Raw genomic sequence first — 6,188 nt, forward strand, 5'->3', positions numbered from 1 at the left:
TGCCCAGTGGTCCCAAGCCCATGTCCTCTCCCCCTGATATCACTGGTGTTCCTCCTGTCTATCTTGACCTTGCCCCGGTGTTTAGTAAGGATAAGGCCCTTTCACTTCCCCCTCACCGGCCATATGATTGTGCCATCGACCTCCTCCCTGGGGCGTCCCATCCTAAGGGGCGTCTCTACAACATCTCCCTTCCGGAGAAGGAGGCGATGCGCAATTATATTGCAGAGTCCCTGCTCTCAGGCATAATTAGACCATCGTCTTCTCCCCTTGGGGCAGGCTTCTTTTTTGTGGCTAAGAAGGATGGCGGCCTGAGGCCTTGTATTGACTATCGCGGTCTTAATGATATCACGGTGAAGAATAAGTATCCACTCCACCTGATTAGTTCCACTTTTGAGCCACTTACTCACGCCCGGGTGTTCACTAAGCTAGATCTCCGCAACGCCTACCACAGATCAGGGAGGGCGACGAATGGAAGACGGCCTTCAACACCCATCTCGGCCATTTCGAGTACCTCGTTGTGCCCTTTGGCCTTTCCAATGCTCCGGCAGTCTTCCAAGCCCTCGTGAACGACGTGCTAAGAGACATGTTTAACGTCTTTGTGGTGGTGTACCTAGACGACATCCTCATCTTCTCCAGGTCCTTGGAGGAACACCACCAGCATGTCCGCCTAGTTCTCCAGCGGCTGTTGGAGAACCGCCTCTTTGTCAAAGCCGAAAAGTGTGAGTTCCACTCTGACTCTGTGACATACCTTGGAAACGTTGTGGAAGCTGGACAGATGCGTGCTGATCCCGCCAAGGTCAAGGCAGTGGAGGAGTGGCCGCGTCCTACTAACCGGACTCAGCTCAGAGGCTTCCTGGGTTTCGCCGGTTTTGTACGCCGGTTCATCAAGGGATTCAGTCAGATTGCTGCCCCTCTCAATGCCCTTACCTCCATCTCATGCCCCTTTTCCTGGACCCCCGAAGCTGAGGCAGCCTTCTCCAAGCTCAAGGGCTTGTTCTCTACGGCTCCTGTGCTCGTCCACCCTGACCCGGAGAGGCAATTCGTCGTGGAAGTGGATGCTTCAGATACGGGCATCGGAGCCATCCTCTCCCAGCGGTCTGAGGAGGACCAAAGGGTGCATCCGTGCGCTTATTTCTCTAGGACCTTCGACTCCACTGAGAGGAATTATGACGTGGGTAACAAGGAGCTGCTGGCAGTCCACGACGCTCTGAGGGAGTGGAGACACTGGTTGGAGGGAGCGAAGCTGCCGTTCATCGTGTGGTCAGACCACAAGAATCTGACCTACTTGAGGACGGCGAAGAGGCTTAAGTCCAGGCAGGCCCGCTGGGCCCTATTCTTCAGCCGGTTCGATTACACTCTCACCTACCGCCCGGGCTCCAAGAACGTCAAGGCTGACGCTCTATCCCGACAGTTCCCTGGCGATAACCCCACTGTTCAGGAGAGTTCCAACACCATCGTTCCCTCTGCCCGGGTGGTAGGTGTTATCACCTGGGCCATCGACTCGGTGGTGAGACAGGCCCTTCTGACCCAGCCCGACCCGGGCAATGGTCCTCAGAACAAGCAGTTTGTCCCTGATGCTGTCCGTCCACAGGTGTTGGAGTGGGGTCACTCCAGTCGTGTTGCCTGTCATCCCGGGGAGCGCCGGACAGCGGGGTTCATCGGCCAGAGGTTCTGGTGGCCCACCCTTAAGAAGGATGTCAGGGAGTTTGTAGCCGCCTGCACCGTCTGTGCCCGTAGTAAGGCGTCCCATTGTCCTCCGGCAGGTCTCCTACAGCCCCTCCCCATTCCGAGTCGACCTTGGTCACACATAGCCATGGACTTTGTTACTGGGCTCCCGGTGTCCCAGGGCTGTGACACCATCCTGACCGTGGTCGACCGGTTCTCTAAGGCTGTCCACTTTGTTTCTCTCCCCAAGCTCCCTTCTGCTGCTGAGACGGCGGACCTCCTCACCCTCCATGTCGTCCGCCTCCACGGAATCCCTGCTGACATCGTGTCCGACCGTGGCCCCCAATTCATCTCCAAGGTGCGGCAGGCCTTTTGCAAGGGAATTGGGGCCACGGCCAGCCTCTCCTCTGGGTACCATCCGCAGTCCAATGGGCAAGCGGAGCGTGCCAACCAGGCAGTCGAGGCGGCTCTTCGCTGCGTGGCCTCCAACAACCCCTCTTCCTGGGCCAAGTACCTAGCTTGGGTGGAGTATTCCCTCAACACCATGGAGAGCTCCGCCACCGGTATGTCACCTTTTCAATGCTCGCTGGGTTACCAACCTCCTCTGTTTCCCCAACAGGAGCTGGAGGTGGCGGTCCCGTCCACCAAGGCCCACCTCCGCCGGTGCCGACGCGTCTGAAAAACTGCCCGGGCTGCGCTACTCCGTGCCTCTGTGCGTACCCAGCGTGGTGCCAACCGGCGGAGGGTGCGTGCTCCTGTGTACCAGCCTGGCCAGAAGGTTTGGCTGTTGGCCCGGGACCTGCCCCTCCAGACCTCCCAGACTTCTACCCGCAAGTTGAATCCCCGGTTTGTCGGCCCCTACACCGTGGGCCGTATCATCAGCCCCACTACGGTTCGTCTGGATCTTCCTCCGGCTCTCAAGGTTCATCCCGTGTTCCATGTGTCCCAGCTTAAGCTTGTGGCCACCAGCTCCTTGTCTCCGCCGGTTTCGGCTCCTCCGCCCCCTCGACTCCTGGCTGGCGGTGACCCTGTTTGGTCGGTTCGGAAGCTCCTCGCCGTCCGTCGTCGGGGGAGAGGTTTCCAGTACTTAGTGGACTGGGAGGGCTTTGGCCCTGAAGACCGCAGCTGGGTGCCCCGGTCCTACCTTTCTGACCCCTCCCTGTTGGACGACTTCTACCGGGACAATCCAGGCGTCCCAGGACGGTCGTCCGGTGCCTCCCCTAAGGGGGGGGGTACTGTTGTGCCACACGTCCCTGGTCCCTCCCCTGCACGCCATATAAGGGCAAGGGCCGGGCGTCTCCCTCAGCCAGCAGCCAGCACAGGTGTGGCTGGTCCTAATCAGCCCGGCTGCTCCACATCACCTTCATCAGGAGCTGGCCAATATAAGCTGCTGGGAACCGACGCCCGATGCTTGGATATTAACTACTGTGGTTAGTGTTGCCGGCTGTTAGTTTACTAGTGTTCCTGAGTGAATCTCTAAAGCTACTTTTGTTTGATGCTAACCTTTGTCTCTTTTTGTTCCAGGCTCCCTCCACCTAAAACCCAGTGTCTCCCAGCTCCATCCACGCTCCTCAGCCTTCTCCACCAGCGCTCCACTTCCTACTCCCTGGATTACAAAAACCCTCTCACCTCCCCAGGACTTTTCCTCCCACCGTAACGTTATTGTTTAATAAAATTCCTTTTACCCCTATTACTGTCTCTGTGTCTTTGCCTTTGGGTCCCCGGCACTTTTGGCTACGCAGCACCGGTCGAGCGTAACAAATTCAGATCAATTGCTCCAGCCAGTGAGGAGAACCAGACACACAGTTTTGGTCTCACCACCGTCGGTCGGTCGATCGGACGACCACAGAGGTTTGTGAGATTATAGGAGGATGTTCTTTAAAGGGTGGCTTCTTATTCTTGGTATTATGTTGGCCATGGTTCGCCTACCAGTATTGTAAGCACGGTTGTTGAATACATCACATGTGAATTACTGAATTATAATAAGCCCTAACACTTTCACAGTGTGTATTAGTGAAAACCTTTCTTTTATCATGTTATTACAGTGTACTGATTGATTGCATACTATAATAACATGCTTATTAACAGAACAGGTAGTACAGTCAATGGTTTTGCCAATAAGGTTGACACAAAAATCCCCAGGTTTCCATTGTGGTTCTTTGCACTCAATTCATCAGTAAATCAGTATGTCACAGTAAAAGAGCACCAAGCCCTATGGAATGCATGTGCTAATAACTTAACACTTCCTAAGGTTAATATGAGCATCAAAACAATATTATTTTTTATTTGCACATGCATTCCATACAGTCCATAGGGCTGGCCCACACATTATTATATCATCAACCTGCGACGGGCGTTGTCCCCCTTTCCTTGAGTAAAAGATGAACTATTTCTGAAATAAGGTGTTTTAAATTTTGAATTTTGGTTATAGAGGGAAATTATAATGAATTAAGGCAGCGATTCTCAACCTGTGGGCCGGGGCCCACTGGTGGGCGGTGATGCTATTGCAAGTGGACCCCAAATAATTGGCTAAATACTTCCTAATATATATAACATTTATATTTAGAAAACAAATTATGCACACAAAATGTCATGGTATTTTTTTCTTTAAAACCGAAAAAAGTGAAATAGTAAATAGGAGCTGAAAGTATACTACGTTAGTTCCATTGATCCAAGTCAGAACACAACAACAAATCTACGTGGCCCACCCATCTGACCACTTCACGCGGCAGACTGGACTTACTTAGAGAATATTATAATTCAGCCGTTTGTCAGATGTACAGGTCAATGCCGACATAATCTCTCAAGATAGATTCAGATTACCGCAGCTGAATCTGTCGGCAACTCCCATTACAACCAGTGGCGGACGCAGGATCTCTTTATGAGTAAGGCCAGGCAAATACATGGTAGGCCCCCAGCCTACATGAGAGAGAAAAGGGGGGGAAAAACTTGATACACAAAAACAAAGCTGCCAATGTATTGCTAATATCCAGGGATGCTTTGGCTACAGAGTGCAAAGCACTACATTTAGCCAGTGAGAATTGCAGTGTAGCCTACATAAAGTGCGCTCGGAAAGGTTTCTTTTAGGAGCGCTTTGTGATGCTCCATGCAGTCAAATCCGCGGTGTCAATAAATTCCACTGCCCGCTCTTTGATGAGTCCTCCATCCTCCATGAATCGAATACAAACTGCAACTAGTTCCCATTTGGAAAGATCTTTATACTCATCCGCAAGTAGGCCTATTGCAAAATATTGTCCACTGAGTTCAGCCTTTATTTTACCAAGCATGACTGATGCTGCAGCCTCAAGCAGCTTGTCCTGAATGCGGTTTAGGCGGTCGCGGTGGCTGCCGTTTGTTTAGGCGTCTTCGCGTCGACGAGTTTGCTCTGGACAAACTTTTTTTTTTTTACGCTGGTGCCATTGCTGTCTCTCTGCTGTCTCAAGAATCAAAAATGAAGAGAACGAGGCCAGGACATGTGTGTGGTGTTTATATTGTGTGCTTATGTCATGACGTAGAAAACCGGTTCTGTGAATGAGGGACACAGACAGACACATTTCACACTCGAGTGTGAAAAGGGATTCTGAGAATACACATTGGCTCAAAAGACCCAACATCCTCCAGACACGCAGGACGTAGAGAGAGAATGGATGTGTATTACGTTGTTTGTCAGGCTTAAGTATAGGGGGCGATATTCATAGTAAATACACAAAAAGCTGTCTGGCGGAGGGAAGGCACAGTGTATTCGAGGTAAGGCACGGGCCTGACTTGGCCTACAGTGCGTCCGCCCCTGATTACAACATGCAGAGTTGTTATTAGGAATGTAAAGAAAGGAGCACCACCCGAAGAGGAGGGCTGAAGGAGAGTGAACGGGCCAACATCCGGTCGGGAATTGAGCGTTTTCCCAAAGGCAAATTCAAAGGAAAAACATTTGTTTCCTCTTTTTTTTTTGCTGATGGGTTCCCATGATTGATCCCGACATTATGTGGAATATAAATGATATAGAGGAAAGGATAAGGTACCCGATAGGGTTATGTCACAGCAGTGTAGGATAATGGCATGTCATGCTTAATTTATAATACTGGCATACTGACAGAGAATACAAAAACAAATCAGACCTACAAGCTCACAACTTGAGAGAGAGAGAGAGAGAGAGAGAGGTAGAGGTGGGCAGGTACTTTACCCCTGCACCACCCAAGTGGCTCAGAGACCATTTATTATCTAAAAACAATTACCAATGAATCTGTCTGTTTAACCCATTATGAAATGAGGCCGATTGGAAAACTGTCTTCTAAATCCTAACAGTTTTCTGAACAACGTATGCTGCTTTGCGGAAGCAAAGATTTTAATTTAAAAAAATTGCCATAAAAAAATATATATATTGAAAGATTTGCACAAAGTCTCAAGATTTTTCTAAAATAGCAGATCTACAAGCTCATAGCGCAGCACAAAGTGTCGTACAATGAGCTTGTATATCTGCTATCTTTGAATAGCCAAAGTACACAATAATGGTTAAAGTGGTTAAA

General features: G+C 50.6%; 1 protein-coding gene across 1 annotated transcript in view; it reads right to left on the reverse strand.

The window, feature by feature from the left end:
* The window catches only part of LOC311037955 (uncharacterized protein), a gene marked incomplete at its 3' end in the record, with an annotated part of 28,755 nt that overhangs the window by 11,648 nt on the left and 10,919 nt on the right, over positions 1-6,188 (reverse strand). The gene's annotated exons all lie outside the window — the stretch shown is intronic.

Source organism: Gymnoscopelus microlampas (assembly GCF_963454915.1).
Source record: "Gymnoscopelus microlampas genome assembly, chromosome: 21".
Lineage (NCBI taxonomy): Eukaryota > Metazoa > Chordata > Actinopteri > Myctophiformes > Myctophidae > Gymnoscopelus > Gymnoscopelus microlampas.